The 16,535-nt window shown below is 39.0% G+C and overlaps 1 long non-coding RNA gene across 1 annotated transcript; it reads right to left on the bottom strand.

Moving 5' to 3' along the window:
- Positions 1–2,228: 2,228 nt before the first annotated feature.
- Positions 2,229–12,442, bottom strand: LOC106486796 (uncharacterized). The gene is made up of 3 exons (XR_001292955.2): positions 12,402–12,442; positions 8,416–8,482; positions 2,229–2,245 (listed from the first exon to the last, which is right to left on the bottom strand). It is a non-coding gene; the product is annotated as an uncharacterized lncRNA (long non-coding RNA).
- Positions 12,443–16,535: the final 4,093 nt, after the last annotated feature.

The following is a 16,535-nucleotide window of genomic DNA, read 5'->3' as shown; positions in this document are numbered from 1 at the left end:
TTCAACATTATAGTGGAACTATTTCTCCAGAAGAAAAAAGAAGCTACCCAAACTCACACATGTAGCGCATATATGAACTTATGTCTTTCTCTTTAGTTACGTAAGAAATTTCAAAGTGCAATCTACACAGCAATGCGTACAGGGACCTTTCCACACACTGCCTGCCTTGCAAGTGTGAATTACAGTTTAGTGCCTTTTCCCATCATGGAGCACTTACAGCTGTCCCATATGATACTTAAGGTCGAAGCTAGATTCCCTGCAGTAATCAGGATGAATGAGACAAAAAAATATGAAAACAGGAAATGCAGACTGTCATTTAGATAAAAGGGGAGTAATTCTGGCTTCTCAGGAACATCCTCTGGAACATTTTCCCAAAGGAAATATTAGGCACAGGACAAAAATCCAATGGTTCCTGAAGGCCAAAGGTTGCTCAAGTGTATAAGGGAGGCATAGAAAACACATTCAAAGGCAGAGACTCCGACATGTTTTTCTTCACGTTTTCTTCATTTGCTCATGACCTGTCATATGCCTTGAGTGAAATTCGGTAGTATTTTTCTTCTTTCCTGAGTGCTTGTGAGTTGTAACAATACAGTCCTTGGGTTTTTGACATTGTAATTTGTTGCCATGACAGTAATGGGGATATTATAAATTAAGCTCCCACAAGGTCTCCCTGCCTCTAGACAGAGGCTGTGGGGGAAAGGGGCCCAGAAATTATATGTAAAATTTATGAGAAAATATCATTTTTCTTTCAAACCAGCAGCAAAATGGAGTTTGATACTGTTCCAGCTAAAATCCGTGGCAGTTTTGTCACTGATATCAATAGGAGCAGAATCATGATATTAATGGGAGCAGAATCATGCATAGTTTGTCATGGAGATTAGTATGCAAAACCAAGAGATCTGTGCAGTAAAAAAGCTCTGCAATCCCTCATGAAAAATCCTTTCCAGGCTTTTGGATAGGTTTGCTGTTATTGCTATTTTCCCACATGAAAAAGAGAAGAGCTAAACATTAGAAAAATGGTATTGTTTGGTAATCTCTGAAGGATAACATTCTGCTTTCAAAAAGACATATTTGTCTATTTTCCTCACTTAAGGAAGTCCCAGGAAGGCTTTGCCTGCAATTACGCTCTCTGCTAAGACAACGATACAAAAGCAGAGTGCCAAATCAGATCAACTCTTTCAAAGGTCTTGGGACTAGATCCTTTGGCCCTTGCTCACAGAAATGCTGTTCAGTCATACAGATAAAGTTTGAGGAAGAACTTTTTTCATGCTTAAGACTAAAGTACTGGGCTGCAAAAGAAAGAAACCTGATCCCAAGAGTCAGCAATTATTTCCCAATGTTTTTCTGTTAATAAGCAACTGCTACTATTGCTGAAGAAAAAATAAAAAAAAAAAGGACACTTCACACTAAACAGCATAGCTGAGTTCAAGACAGAGTCAGTGGATGTTAAAGCACTCAGAACAGTTATTCTTTATATGAAAAGTGATTCTTAACTCGAAAAGAGAGGAGCTCTTTTATAAAACTTTTCAGTCATTGATCTCAAAAGTGGCCAGTATCATTACCTTCACACTGCAGTACAGGAAAGCAAAGCACAGGCACATAAGCAATTTGTTCAAGGTCAAACCATAATGGAGTTATTCTGTTATAATATCATGGATGCCGGAGCATGTCTCTGCCCTTCCCGGCAGTCATGCTTCAGCAGGAATTGAATGCAGCACTCTGCTTGTTAGACATAATTTCAGCATACCCAGGGAGGTGAGAGAAAGATCCCATGACCAGAGAAAACAGCAACAAAATTAGGCAGATCTGATGAAGTGCTACATTTCAGGAAGAGAGGAGTCTTGTGTTTGTGTGCACATGTTTGCAAAGAAATCATCGTTATTGTGCATTTGCATGTGCGTCTTCACAGTTAAGCCCTGCTCCACGGCAGCCCTCCAGTTCCATGTGCCAGCCTCAAAGCCAGAGTCTCTTGCTGGTGTCAGTGGAAAGGTTAAATGCGCAGTCAAAATGCAACACCAAAACAAAGCAGTTTATTGTTTATGTCCGAGAGCAGAATTTTGCCGTCAGTGTTTTAATCAAGTTACAAGCAAGATATACGTCTTATGGCTTCTGTGGTTTTCCAGGTCTCTGACAGAGATTCTACACAGATTTACAGGATGCTTTGTCTCTTTCTCACATTTTATATTTCTATATATCATATTGACTTCAGTTTTCTACTGTCTGCATATGATGTTTCTTGCATTCCCTGAAAGGAATGAATAAAATGTAATCTCATAACAAGAGAGGACAAAGAAAAAAGGAGGGAGAGAAATTTTTACATGAATAATGGAATGAGCCATAAAGAGAAAGAGAGAAAGAGAATAACTATAATCAATAAAGTTTGGAAACCTGTAAAACATGCCCTGAATTTCTGTTATTTATACAACAATGCAATAAAGCTGGATTTCCTCCTTTCTCTACAAAACTTCAGCTGTTGATTTAATAGACTCCAAAAAATCTCAGCTTCATAGCTATGTGTGCAACACAAAAATGCAAAAAGAGCTGTGTGTGAATGCAAAACCCTTGGATTTTTGGCAAAAATCTCCCTGCCATTCTTCAAAACTATATTCATAATGAAAATGAATGGAATGAAAAATGAAATAAAAACCCAGATTAGTTTTGACACAGCCAGACTTCCAAATGCTAGGGGAGAGGGAGAGCATGACTGCAGGCTTTGCAGGCCTCAGAGCCCTGCTTTGACAAGAGCAGACCTTACAGCTGCTTGTGCACTTTGTCAAGACCTCCCAGGTCTTCCTTAGCCTCCCAGCACGAAGACTGATGAGGCACTTGTCATCATGCAGTCAGCGGGCGATAGTGCAGGACTGCCTCCACTTTGCATACGTTAGGACAGAAAGCACTTCCCAAGCCTTTGGAAGGAAGGAGTGAGGGGAAGGTGGATCTGTAAGTAAATGTCAAAAACAGAGACCCCTGAAGGTAAGGTTAACCTTACTTTCCTAATCCCATTTTACTCAGGAATAGGCACACCTCAGGGGGAATGCATGTTACATGCCAAACCAGGAGAGCTTGGTTGTCCTTAAATCTCTGACAATCCTGCAGGAGCTGCCTGCATATTTCCTTCTGTATTGAGTGTAATTTTAAATAAATCTGAACTTCTATATAAAAAAACCTGTATCTTTCATATATGAAAAGCCTGAAAAAAATACCAAACACATTGGATTTACCCCTTGAACAATATATGTTTTATTATGAATTGCCATCTCTTGAAACTGAAAATGATCTCTTGAGTTTAGAATTGTCAAAACAATACTAATAGCAGCTATAGAGACATCAGTTTACTGGGCCAAACTTGCACTATGTAAAGATCTTCAAGAATATTGTCCACCCTTGTTTATGGTTCTTGTGTAGGCAGTGAAATAATGAACCTATTGGCTTCTCAGGTGTTTTCCTAAGGGCAAAGGCTGATGTCCTACCAATTATTTTGATGGTGTCTTTCAATATATATTTTTAAGGCTTATCTGTGCTGCAGCCTAAAATCATACTATCTCTGCAAAGAAAGACAGATAAAAGAAGGTGTTACAAATTTACTGGGAGGCATTTGGGCTCAGACAATTTCTACGCTGTCCTGCTGTTTGCCTAGGACCATGATACTGATATAACTCCTTGGAAAACATTACACACCCACCCTGCATTGCCAGCTACCAAACTGGTCCATGCAGTGTAGTGGGACTGTATTACAGAAGTAGGTGCTGTGAGAGTACTCCAGTAGTTAGTATTTAGTGGCAGCAGAATGGTGTAGGGCTTGCCAGAAATCCTGACATTACCATTGACACAAACACAGATAGAAGTAAAAATAAATAGTGCCTTAATACAATCGAGACACACACAAAATATTCACAAAGATTTGTTTGGTTGCTCATGAAGAAAAATGCAGATATTTGATGTGTAAGTACTGTTACACACGAGCTCTAGGTGATTTCTCACTATGCATCTCACAGCTGTCAATCTATCAAGAAGACTGCTCAACTTTTTGCTTGGGAATCTAGTTCTTATGTATGCCATACACGCCAAATTTTGCCTTTAGGGAAGATGACAGTAGTCTCAGAGCATATTTAACTTACATACACAGGCTTCTTTGAGGAGCCCACGAAGATTTTACTTTCACCAGCAGGCACACTGTCATGCAGAAGTCCCATGAGTATAAATTACGATGTGGAACTCAACTTTTTTTTCTGAAGGATTATCTCACACTTCTAGATTTTTTGACTTGGTAATGCCTGAGGGCATAGTGGGATGGAGCCATTGCCAATCCAGACTGTAAATGGAATCTCAAAACCGCTATCCTGGGGCTGGCATACTCCTACAGTATACTAAACTGCAGGGCTATGTAGGACTTAAAAGATAGAGGGTGGGAATTTTTGTCCTTTCTTTCTTCTCATGTCTGATCATCTTATTATTAAAACAATATAACCACCAGTTAACTTAGAAATGTTTTTTCAGCTTTCTGAAGTGTCCCAGCTTGTTTCCAACATCTCAAATCTATAGATGTTTCTCACACAATGCATATAATAGCATCCCATTGTTTTTGTGCTTTATCTGGTCAAATGATTCTTTCACTCCAGTGATTCTTTCACTCCAGAATACTTCAAGTGTCATTTTCATCATTACCATTTCAAGTGCTCCCTTCACTCAGTAACTGCTTGTCATCAAGACATGTCTATCCCTCATTTTCAGTGGATTGGATGTAAACTTCAGAAGACATAAAGCACACTCAGGTAGGTATCTGAGCTCCCACTGATAGGACTCACAGGCTAGAAATAACAATACAATCAGCCAGTGTCTACCGTAACACACACATACACACACACAAAAGGGATGGGGAATAACTAAATGAAATCTCTGTTCAGACCATGAATGTGAAAATATGAAGGTGACTGTTATTTGAATCACAAATCCTACTCTCCATCCTCAGAGTTTTTTAAGGCCCGAGTGGATAAAGCCCTGGGTCTCAGCTCCTAGCTGGTCCTGCTTTGGGCATGAGGTTGGACTAGAGACCTCCTGAGATCCTATTCAACCTGAATTATCCTATGGACCTATGAATAAAACAAAAAGTATTCAATCCCTAATGAAGTTTTAAATTTTGGCTTATAATAGCAACCAGTAATCAAATAAAAAAGGGGTCTGAAGTTTAATCTTCCTTCTCTCTCTCAGTATGTTGCTCTACTTTTCATACCTCCTGGTCCTAGCTCTCATGCTCTCTAGGTATGCACCCCCATGCCTTGCACCAGCCCATTCAACACCAGCTCCCAGCTTGTCCCCTCCTGGTGTGTTGCACCTCAGCCTGCCCTGGCTCCTGGACATCACCTGACTGGTACTGAACTAGACAAGGAATTCCTAGTGAAGGGTAGATCAGAAGGTATTATGGGATAGAGAGGGAGAAACAAATGATAAGAGCAGAGAGTGCGTGCTACAACCCCCCCGTAAAATTTCTCATGCCTCTGAGATCCTTCCAAAGGAAGTGCCTTTTGCTCTGAGGAAAAAAAAGAATCATTGGCTTAAATTATTTTTAAACTAGTTGCCATTTGTGAAGTTGATAATTAGGAAATTAGTTATGAGTCAAAAATCTCTAATTCTTATCATGTATACAAAAGAGAGTGCAGAACAAAAATGTAAAATATTTTCCCCAAACAAGGTTTTGTTCTTCATGATAGCTTTTTCAAATGAGAATTCATGGCCTGAATTTTCCAACATGATCTCGTGTTTGGAGTGCTCAGATTGAGCCATCTGCAAGGAGCCTGATTACCAGAGGGTCAGTTCTTTTCCATGTGCCCAGCTAAGTGCGCAAATAAGGTAACAGAGATGACTGAGTACTTTTAATAATGAAGTTTTAAAATTTGCAGATGTGTCCAAATCATTCAGAAGCCTACAATGAATCTGGAGTCACCAATTTACAGGTTTTAGAAAAATGTAACCTGTGCCCCTTACCTTCCTAAACAAAAGTTTTTGAACATACTGTAGCATAGGCTGGTGCCAAAGTACTAACTAGCTCAAGCGACTAGTGGGGAAAGACTCCAGTGTTTTGTTTCCAGTCCTGTCACTATTGATAAGAACTTGTAAAAAGTCTAGCCCAAGTTTCAGTGCATTCAGTGATAGCTTAATTCCTGCTCTGCCACTAGAGGATGGATAAAGGTCCTCAGATTTCAGCCAGACCTAGGAATGCAAGAAGTGGGGATAGAAGGTTTGTGTATTATTCACACCCTCAGTGACAAACTGCCTCTCAGGAATGAGCTGGCTTTGTCTGTTCTATGGAAACAATGAACAGTGGAAGTGTTCCACATCTTAAAATAAGTCTTTTTATCATTCAAGAGCATCACCTCCAAAGTGAATCAAATTGTCTGTCTGATCGTCAAATACTGCCACTTTCAATGCTGCCTCTCTTTATCAGAGGCTTTCCCTTACACCATGAAAGCCTTTGTAAATCCAGCCAACAAAACTGTTCAATATTTTATGCCTTCTTGGTAATAAAAAATATTCACATATCTGTCTTTAAATTGTTTTTTAAAAGGCTTGTGATCAATCAGGCTCAGGTAGCTGTGAGTTCAAAGACTGTGATCAATGGTAGAGCATCTGATATATGTCCCAGTTTTCATAACAGGTCTCTAAATAGATTCAGAAATGCATTTAGTTGTTTAAATATTCATACCTGTTCTCCTACGAGCAAGCTTTAATATCTTTAATTTGGAGGGATAGTCAAACTCATAAACTCTTTCCCCACCTGCAAGCACCATGCCATTACTATGCCCTCCTAAGGTACTGTTAGCAGCTCCATACTGTCATTCTGCAAGATACATTACCTAGAGGTAAGTTAATTATTAGTTGGCAGAAAATTTATGGCATGCTGTGAAGTTTCACATGAAGTGTTGCATGGAGTTAAAAATAAAAATAAAAAAGAGGAGAGAGAACAACTAAATGTTAAGCCTTGGGCATTACATTTACATTTATGAGATCCTCTACAATTTACTGCTCCAGCTTGTTTTTCTAAAACTGCCTTGGGTTTGTTTCAGCTAAAATACAACATAATGCCTATAACATTCATTTGTTTAAAATGCCCTTTACTCTGTGACTATTCAAGTACAAAAGTGGGTGCCCCATAGCAAAACTAGAGCCATAGTAATGGCCCAGAGCCATCCCAACACAGCTGCAAAACCCGTATGTGTACAGTACACTACCTGTCCGCACTCATCAAAAGCTGCATCAAGTCTCTATCGCAGCCAAAGTTACCCAGCTTTCACACTCAGTGTCTGGGGGCATAGCAGCAGGATTACCACATGCACTTGCAAGGAGGAGGAAGCTGGCTGCAGACCGTTTCAGCATTTGACAGTCACTACAGGAGCAGCCGTCCGTTCCCTTGGGTGCCCTTCAGGGGCAGAAAGTTCTAGATGACAATAGTTAATTAAGCCATTTTTTATTGTCACCTCTGATGTCAGTAATGGTGTGTTAGCATGACTACATATAAGCTAGAAGTAAAGATAACATAGTTGCCCAGTAGCTGACCTGAGACTAAAATCTCTTCTCTGTTAACACAATGCCTATTCATGTCTTTCATCATGTAAAAATTGCCCAACTATTAGTAACCGCTGGCAAATCTCAACTTTAGTGGACCATATTAACAAGATATTGGGGGGATAATTCCACTATTCCTGCACTATTTGTAATTTCAGAGATCCCACCATCTTGCTTCAGTGCAAACTCATGAGGTGTAAGGAGAAGTATTTTTAATGCATATTTTCTACATCAATACTCTCCCTCTACTGAATGGGCTGAACTGGAATGGATTAAATAGTGATTTGTGTATAAAACACAAATAAGTAAAATGAGAAAGAAGCTATGTTATAAAAACAAAAGTTCTCTGCTTTTTGTTAGGTTGACAGGAGAGCACTGGCTTAGAGAATTCCTGCAGAGCATCCTATTTTTCTATAAAAAATTTCAAAGAAACAAAAATTTGTTTTTATTTTATTGAAATTATTTTCAATTTTAAAGGGGGTGGTTCTCATTGAAGAAAGCAGAACACCTCAATCAAGACTGATTTATTGGCAACTAAAAATGGAATTTATTTTTATGATGTCAAAAATTAGTTTCTTATTTTTCTGATGTCAGAAATTAGTTTCTTATTTTCCCTTACTCACTAGGAATAAGCTTTCTCTTCCAAAATGTTCCTATTATCCTCATTAAGTTCCTTTCTTAGCAAGGCATGGTTTTGGCCAGCTCTCATAAGTACAAAAGAAAACTGGATTTAGAATTCAAAAAAAGTATTGTGTAAATGCAAAACATTTTTTTCTCCAAAGGAATGGATGGGAACAAGTCAGTTTCAGAGACAAACATGTGAACACAAAGAGAACTAAAAAAGAAAGTGCTTACCCATAAAAAGGATGCACACAACAGACAGTGTCTTAGAAGTCAGTGAACTCTGTTCTGAGATAGCTATCTGAAAAAGGCCATAAACTACTAGTGATAAAGTACTACTGACATTCCCAAGAAATTAATTAATTTACATGAAAAATTTTTATAAACTGTGAACTGATTTTGCTGGAGCAAAATCATGAAGAAAACAATTTTGAAAGAGGTGCCTTGGGAACTACATACGTAAATCCTGTTGTTTGCTAACAGGATTTTTGAACAGAAGTCCCCATGCACTGTGTTACAGACTAAGCTCTGAGAGGATTAAAACACACTGAATGCTTCTTTTTCAAATCTTTTTAATTTTATTCCCCTTCTTCCTCCTCAATATTCACAGCTAGAGGGAGCTGGCTTGTAATGAGGTGTTCGTTGGCTGCAGTTAAGTTGTATGTAATTTCTCACTCTAAAATCAAATCTGAAACAGCAGTTATAAACTTGGTTAAATCCAGAGCAATGTTATGAAGTCAGAGAGTTATTCTGGAGCTCCATTAGTCCAATGAAGAAAATCAGCAAGAATCTGTGACTAGCAATTATCAACTTAAAAATGCCTTTTCAGCACACAAAAGGGATATGTGGAAGGTATCAGGAAGGAGACATTTTACACATTGACAAATTACTAGCTGAACAAGAATTCCTGGCTCTGGCAGGACACTACAGAGGATGCTGAATAATACAGTGTACTCTGTCCGGACACTTTTGTGCCACCTTTATTTTCCTTGAGTAATACAATGATCAGAGTAGGAAAATGAGACTGATATCTGCTCAGAACTGCTGGGTTAATGGTATTTGCTGAACTCATATCATCCAAAGAAAAGTCTTCATGCAAGATGAGAAGCAAGCCACTGGAATAACATATATAATAGCCTGATCAGAATCCCACTGAAATTTAGAACAGTTGAGCTTTTAGCAGTGTTTTATATATAAGAGCTAATTATTTCACTAAAGAGTTTGAACAATTTAAGAGGAGGGCACTAAACATATTATGAGAAACTGAACAAAAGTTGGTTTTATTCCTGAGGTTTCACTTCTTGGAAGCTGAAGGCCTGATGCTCTTCTGGTTTGAAATGTTGTAAATCAGGACTAGCTCCTCTCCTACAAAACAAGAATGGTGTGAAACTAGCATGAGAAAAGAACCGAACTCTGTGGCTGACACTGCTTTGCCTTATATCACTCAGGTGAAATGAACCTGTCCTCCTGCAACTGCAAGGCAGGCAAGAGAGGGTTGGATACAGGCAGGGAGAGACACTCAAGGTTCATAAGGGGTTAAACAGGATAGATTTAATAAAGTACTTGCACTACAGACTGCACGGGGAGCTCCAGGAACTACAAGGAGGGGTCGCCGATGGGTGGCTTTTGGAGGTACAGGTTGGACGCACAGGCTGGAGGCATGGACAGGACGTCCCCCCGTTGTTCATAAGGGCCCCTTAAATCTACTAGAACTTTTTCCTTATCTCAGCTGTGCTAACCTGGATTAGCTACTGCCCGGGAAGCAGCTAGACATTGCTGACAAAACGGAATATGCATGCCTGGCCCTGATGGGAATTTGGTCAGTGTGTAGTTTCACATGCTGGGCTTGCCACCACGTACTCTGCCAGTCACTAACTCCTCGCCAGCTCTTTTGCAGGTGTTCTCACTATGACTCCTTACTCTTGAGAGTGGTGATCGGAGAATGAAAGAATGGCTGCAAGGGCTTCTTTCTTCAAACATTCCCATGCTGAAGGCACGCCTTTTTGTAGGTACAGCCACAGCCAGGCTTGATTACTAAAATATACCTGTTCACTGCCATAAAGTAAACACAACTCATGGGTGAATTGTTTAGTAATTCTTCAGTGATCTATTAGGTTTTAAAGAAAATATAAGACCCCCATTCTTAGGCATGAATGCCTTACATTTGAAAAATGCATTTTATAAATCAAGATTTGAAGCAGAAGGTAAAATTTACCCGTGTGCCAAAAGCCAGAACAAAGTCAATGTACCATTTCCTTTCTGAAAATAAGTTTAAGTGAGACCTAGGGCTTCATGCTGGCCTTTCCCAGAAGGATGAGCTTCAAGATCATTCAAATGGAAAATAATCACCTTAGAAAACAAATCCTGTAATAGAAGAAAAGGAGGAATTTCTTGCCACTGGGAAATAAATAAAAGCCCAAGCTAGTATTACTGTGATGAATGTCTGCAGAGAGTTAGAGAGAGAGGAAGCATATTTCTGCAGTATCACAGCCAGGAAATGGGATGACATGTTAGCTTGAAAGAGATGCTATATTCCAAGCAGAAACAGCCCTGCATATTTAAAAAGTAAAACAACCTAATCATGTTGAACTCCTTTGAAGTGTACTTTCATATTTCTTCAGTAATTCCAGGGGAAATAAAAGATTTATTTTAAATTCTCTTTCTAAATGCCATCCAACTCTATTCCATGACAGCTGATCATAGAGAAAACTGACAGAAATAATGCTGGAACAGTTGTGAATGGTCTTCAGTCTTGTATGCTGTCCATCCTCAGGATGACTTTGCCCTTGCCCTTGTCCTCATGTACTCATTTCCATGAATGAAAAATGCTACTGCTCTAATCTAGTAACATCTTTTATCAGTTTAGGATCAGTGTAAATGATTGTTTCACAAGGTGTCCGGGTGACAAAGGACCACAGGACAGCAAAAACCAATCAAGACTACGAAACGGAGCAGTAATAGATAGGCTTGTCTTACTGATTTAGGGTTAAATGCCAATGGCTCATGTCTTCATTATGGTTTTTTTTATATGGATGTATATATATGTATATATGTATATGCATATGTATTTTAGGAAGTTTTTTGTGCAAGACCTACAGCTTGAAAGGGGCTGCTTAGTGTTTCTGGCAGATTCTTCATCTGCATAGTGTAATCTATTCAATTAGTTATATTTTGAGGGATGGTGGTTGGTTCTAGTCTGTTTTTATTGACTGTGTTTTTAAATAATTATCTTGGGCACATCTCTGAAGTTCTTATATAATCAAACCTAGCATATAAATAATAGATCTTTCAGCGGATTCTAAACAGTAACACATTATTCAACAGGGTCTTGCTTGTTTCTTTAAAGCTCAGGAGAGAGCTCCTAGGAAATCAACTTTCTGGAAAAATGTGAAAGTACAGATGGACCAGTATGTAGAACTCCGGGATACCACTGAACACAAGGACTCATTTAGAGGCTCTGCCACAGGTTCTCTCAGTGTGACCTTAATTAGTTACATAGACAAAGAAGTTTTAAAATTCATTTGGTATCTAACAGCCATTGAAATGTTTGGGAGTCAGGTCTGTGAACACTGTGGTAAGAATTCCCTGTTTCATTGCATGTGATGTTGTGAGGAATTAAATATCATTATTTATTCAGACCTGCTTTCATAGGTTCCAGGTAGACTTCTGGACAGACTAAAGGATCCCAGTACAATATGATGGGAAAACTGCCCATCTCCACCCTTGTGACTTTGGACACAGGCTTCCTGCAGAGACCCCAGCCTTGTGGGCTGAGAGCCTTCACCCTGGCAGAGGTGACTGGTTAAGAGCTGGTAAGAGCTGTGCCACATCGCTGCCCATCTCCAGCAGGCTTTCGCCACGTGAAACTCAGACTGCCTTGCTACATGAAGATGCTGCCTCATAGCATTTAATTCTATGAAATGCAGGAGGAGGAAAACTAAGAAGTTCAAATGAAACCAAAAAGTGTCAGAGCCAAGCTGTAGTGGTGGTGCTGCATAAACCTTTGGTAGCAATTGAAACGTGAATTGTGAGAGCTGAAGAGCCTTGCAGACATTTCTAAACTGTGTCCAGACAATTAAGGAAGGGATCGAAGTGGATGGAAGACAAAATGCTAGTCAAGTTAGCAGTTTCCAAGATTTGCACATCATTTGGAAAAATATTGTGAACCTGTTATAAGAGTAAACAGTCTCCAGGACAAAATTAAATGTATAAAAACATACATGTCAGATGACCTCATTTTTATCACAAGCCTGCAACTTCTTATCCGTAGCTTATACAGTCAGCTATCCACATTCTTCTCTTTCTTTGCCTATAATAATTTGCCAGCAAAACAAAGGAGAGGGAAATAGAAGGCAAAGATGAAACCTAAACTGTATGTGAAGTATTGTAATATTCATTTCAGCTTAGAACCTAACAGCTTTGCTGCTACAAACTGTACTGGTCAATTATGCCGCCAATCTGAAAAGAATATACAGAGACATAACAATATGACAATCATTATAAAGCAGTCCAGGAATCTTGTTAGGCTTAATAGCTCAAAATCAAACCCACAAATGCTTATTTGAAATTTACCCAAACATCTTTATCTTTGACATTAGGGCTGGCAATCTCATTAATACCAACTTTATTTTTAAATTTTGGATATCACCTGGTGCCATCCTGATTAGAAATACCACAAGAATCGCCCTTCTCACACAGTGTTTTGACATACCTGTTTTTTTCAGTCTGTGTGGTAATGGGAACCTTAAAATTGAAAGTAAAAAGAAGTAGACATTTTCTGCCTTCAAAATAAAATGCATGTGTGATTTAAGTTTGTTTTTATATTTCTGAACCTACTTTGCTCACTACATCACTGTCCAGAAACCTAGTGAACAGAAGCCTTCAGAAAGCTTCCTCTGTATATTTACTAGCATACATATTGGTATCTGGTATACATTCATCATTCGATCATTAATACAATAGTTACATGCACAACCAACTGCTCTGCAGATACATAGGGAACACAATGCCATAGATACACACACGAAAAAAAGTCTACTTTAAAATTATTTGTAGCTTTAAAATGAAAGCAGTGGTAAATGCCAAGAAATGTTTGCCACTGCTGGCTGACTATGTCAAGGACTCTGGTGCTCCATAATTTGGTGCCAATATCCTAGGGAGGCAAAGCTCCTCTTTTCATTCCCTGGCTCAGCAAGCTATGTACTACTTTCAGAAATAGGATAGGCAAGAGACCATAGGTCTGAGAAAGTAAGTAAATTAATAGGAGAAAGGTCACCTTGAAAAAGTCTGCAGAAAAATTCAAGGACTTAAATCAGGACAAGCTGCTAACAAGTTTTCCTAAACACTTATAAATACTCAAAGTACAGTCTCACAGATAATGATTACTTGAAAATGAAAGTCAGTACAAGACAGTTTAAACACAGCAACCATCTCACCAGTGTGAGACTGCAGGCCGGGGTCACCGCACACAGAGCTGAGAAGAAACAAGAGGCTTATGGGACCATTTTCTGAAAGATTTGCCTTAGTGGATCATATCTACAACCCCTGCTCTTATGAATAAACAGAAGTATTTCTCCTTTAACATTTTGAAAAGTAGTGTAAAAGTATGGGCTGGAGCTCAATCATCCATATAAGAACTTATGGACATTTTTGCAGCATGAGGGGTGGCTCAGGAGCTGACAGGTAGAGTGGACCCACAGCTGAGCGTGGTTGTGGGATGCACCAAGCAGCACAAACATGCCAGAGCCCTGCCAAGTCTGTCCTGCAGAGATGGCACTGCAAGGAGCTAATGCTGTGCAGAGGTGGCCAGGGCACCAAAATGCCTCAGGCTCCAAATAGAGAGGAAGCGGGGAATATTACAAGTGCTTTCCTCTCACGGGAAATCCCACCAGACCGCCCCTGCTGCAAGGTTACTCTGTTCCTTCACTCCCCTGAACTGCTGAATGGTGGGAGCAGATGGTTCCTCGTGACTCGTTACACACTCCCCATTAGAGAAGCACTCCTCAAGTCAAACTTGAAAGCATTCCCTTTTAGGTCTTTTCTTTCTCCAGGGATTTTAACCAGTTTAGTTTGCCCCAAGCTGTTCAATAATCCATCATTTCCTTTAGAAAAGTACTCCATTAGGCGTGTAGCTGTACATGTTGTCTTTACAGACTGCTGGCATTATTCTAACCTTTCAAAAATAAATTCCTCTCAGTTTTGAAAACAGGAAGAAAAAAGCTTCATATTTTATGGCCCATAGATAAATTGTATTTTCCCCAGTGTTCCCCTCACAAAGCACCTGAAGATGATGTAGCCCTTGTGGAAAGGAGGTTTTCATTTGACCCTATAAAAAATGTTCTGACCAATACATTAAATCACATATATATAGTCTTCCTGTTTCATTCCAGCTTGGAAAAAATGTATGCTTGTTGAATTATAGTTACAGATAACTAAGTATCCTTGTGTACTGGATGAAAATGTAGGCTCTAAACACACCTCAAAACAATCTGGATTTCGTTTAGTCAGTGAGGCAAATAAAAAGTTAGGATGTAAATACCTCCCGCTTTGTGAAATCAAAACCAAGCTCACACAGCGGGACTAATGTCTTTCTCCAAATACCAGTATCTCCAGTATCAGAAGGTGTCATGGTTTTTCCTGTGACATGGTAGCCCAACATCATGTCATTAACCTATATTCTGCTTTTTCCAATTCATTTCTCTCTCACTGTGGGACTGAAGCTGCTCCCGATAGTTTGAACATCTGTGAAGTCTAATACATTTGCAAAATGGGGACTTTTCCCAGTAGAGTTTAGACTATCTGCAGAGGTGCTACCAGCTGGCTTCTGGAGTGGCAATACCTGTTCTGTGCATTTCAACAAACAGCTTCAGATGGAACCCCAAAGGTGCATGAAGTAAAACCCAGAGGTCCAAATGAAGGTCCCCTCCCAAAAAAGGGGTGAAGTCTGACTTCGGTATCTCTCGCGCTTTTGGAAGATTCTCAGGTTGTAGATTGAATGAGGCAGAACCACTCTCTTCACTCACATTTTGTTCTCACTCTAGTGACAGTGACACTAGTTGTAAGAGAAGTGTTGTCAGATGTAGCTATTAATATACAGTGTATTTAAACATTGGTTTGTATCCAAGAGCAGTTTTTTACCCTCTTTGACAGACACTTGCTGGCAGGTATTTCTATACTATAAGAGATACTATCTGCCCTTATTAATAACGCACTTCCATTTCCTCAGCAAGAAAAGCTCATATGAAATTAGCTAAAGATAAACACTGACCTCACAGTAAGCCAACAGAGGTCATGATTAATTACAGTATATTAATTGAATATTAGCCCTAAATTGCACAGAAATATTTGGCCTTTAATGTTGTAATTCAATCATACAAGTGTGCTACATGAAATAGGGTAATAAATGTTAGGAAGTGAAAAAACAGGAAAACTTTCATGGGAAAAAAGTCATAAGAATAGGTTGTTGAATATAAGATAACTATTTTGATTTATTTATTGCACAAACAGAAAACTGAGGAGGTATACACACAAAAATGTGGGTTGCTGGTTTATTTGGGGGCACCTGGTAGACAGTATGCAAGTAGTGAGCACAGGGTTTAAAAAAAAACATTGTTTTGTATTGAAAACTAAAACTCCACTGTATGACACTTCTGTAGTATGTGTAGAAGTCTTAAGATTTGAGATGCAGCATCTCATTTCTGCCTATTTATAGGGGAACTGAGATACCTAAAAGGCAGGAGAATCGAACAGGATCAGAGCAGGAGTTACTAATAGAGGTGGGATTTAAATTTAGATGGTACCATTACCCGCTGCTCAATTCTCTACTCCCATTTTCCACTAAACAGGAAATGTAAATAGCTTTTGAGCATTTAGCAATGTCCCAAACAACCCATAAATTCCAAGCAAATTCTGAAACTCCATCTTTAATTTAGTTCATGATAGGTACATGCTGCAAGGTCTTTAAGGTAAGCAGTTTAAAATATCGAAAAATATATGACACATTTCTCAGAGACATTGTTTTGTGAGAAAAACAAGAAAACTTAGTTACAACTTTAAACTTCCTTCCTCCACCAGATACAATTCAAATTCTTATGAGCTAAACGTTTTTGTTGTTGTTTAAATAAGTAATATAATAAAACATCCTGTTTGCTTTATCACCTCTAAGATACTTATAGCATTTCCTACCTTTGCAGTTGAATGTTTACAGATTTCTCAATCTGCCTTAAAAAAGACTTATCCCAGTGAAAGGACCCAGAGAAATAGTTATGATGTAGAGAAAAGACTTCATTCCTCACTCGCTAACACCGGTCTACTTCATTTTAACTCTGCAAGTTTAAATATGGAACACCAAAAAG

This window comes from Apteryx mantelli, chromosome 3, assembly GCF_036417845.1.
Source record: "Apteryx mantelli isolate bAptMan1 chromosome 3, bAptMan1.hap1, whole genome shotgun sequence".
NCBI classification, from domain to species: Eukaryota; Metazoa; Chordata; class Aves; order Apterygiformes; family Apterygidae; genus Apteryx; species Apteryx mantelli.
Note: the sequence above shows the minus strand (reverse complement) of the source record. Positions and strands in the feature narration are given on the sequence as shown.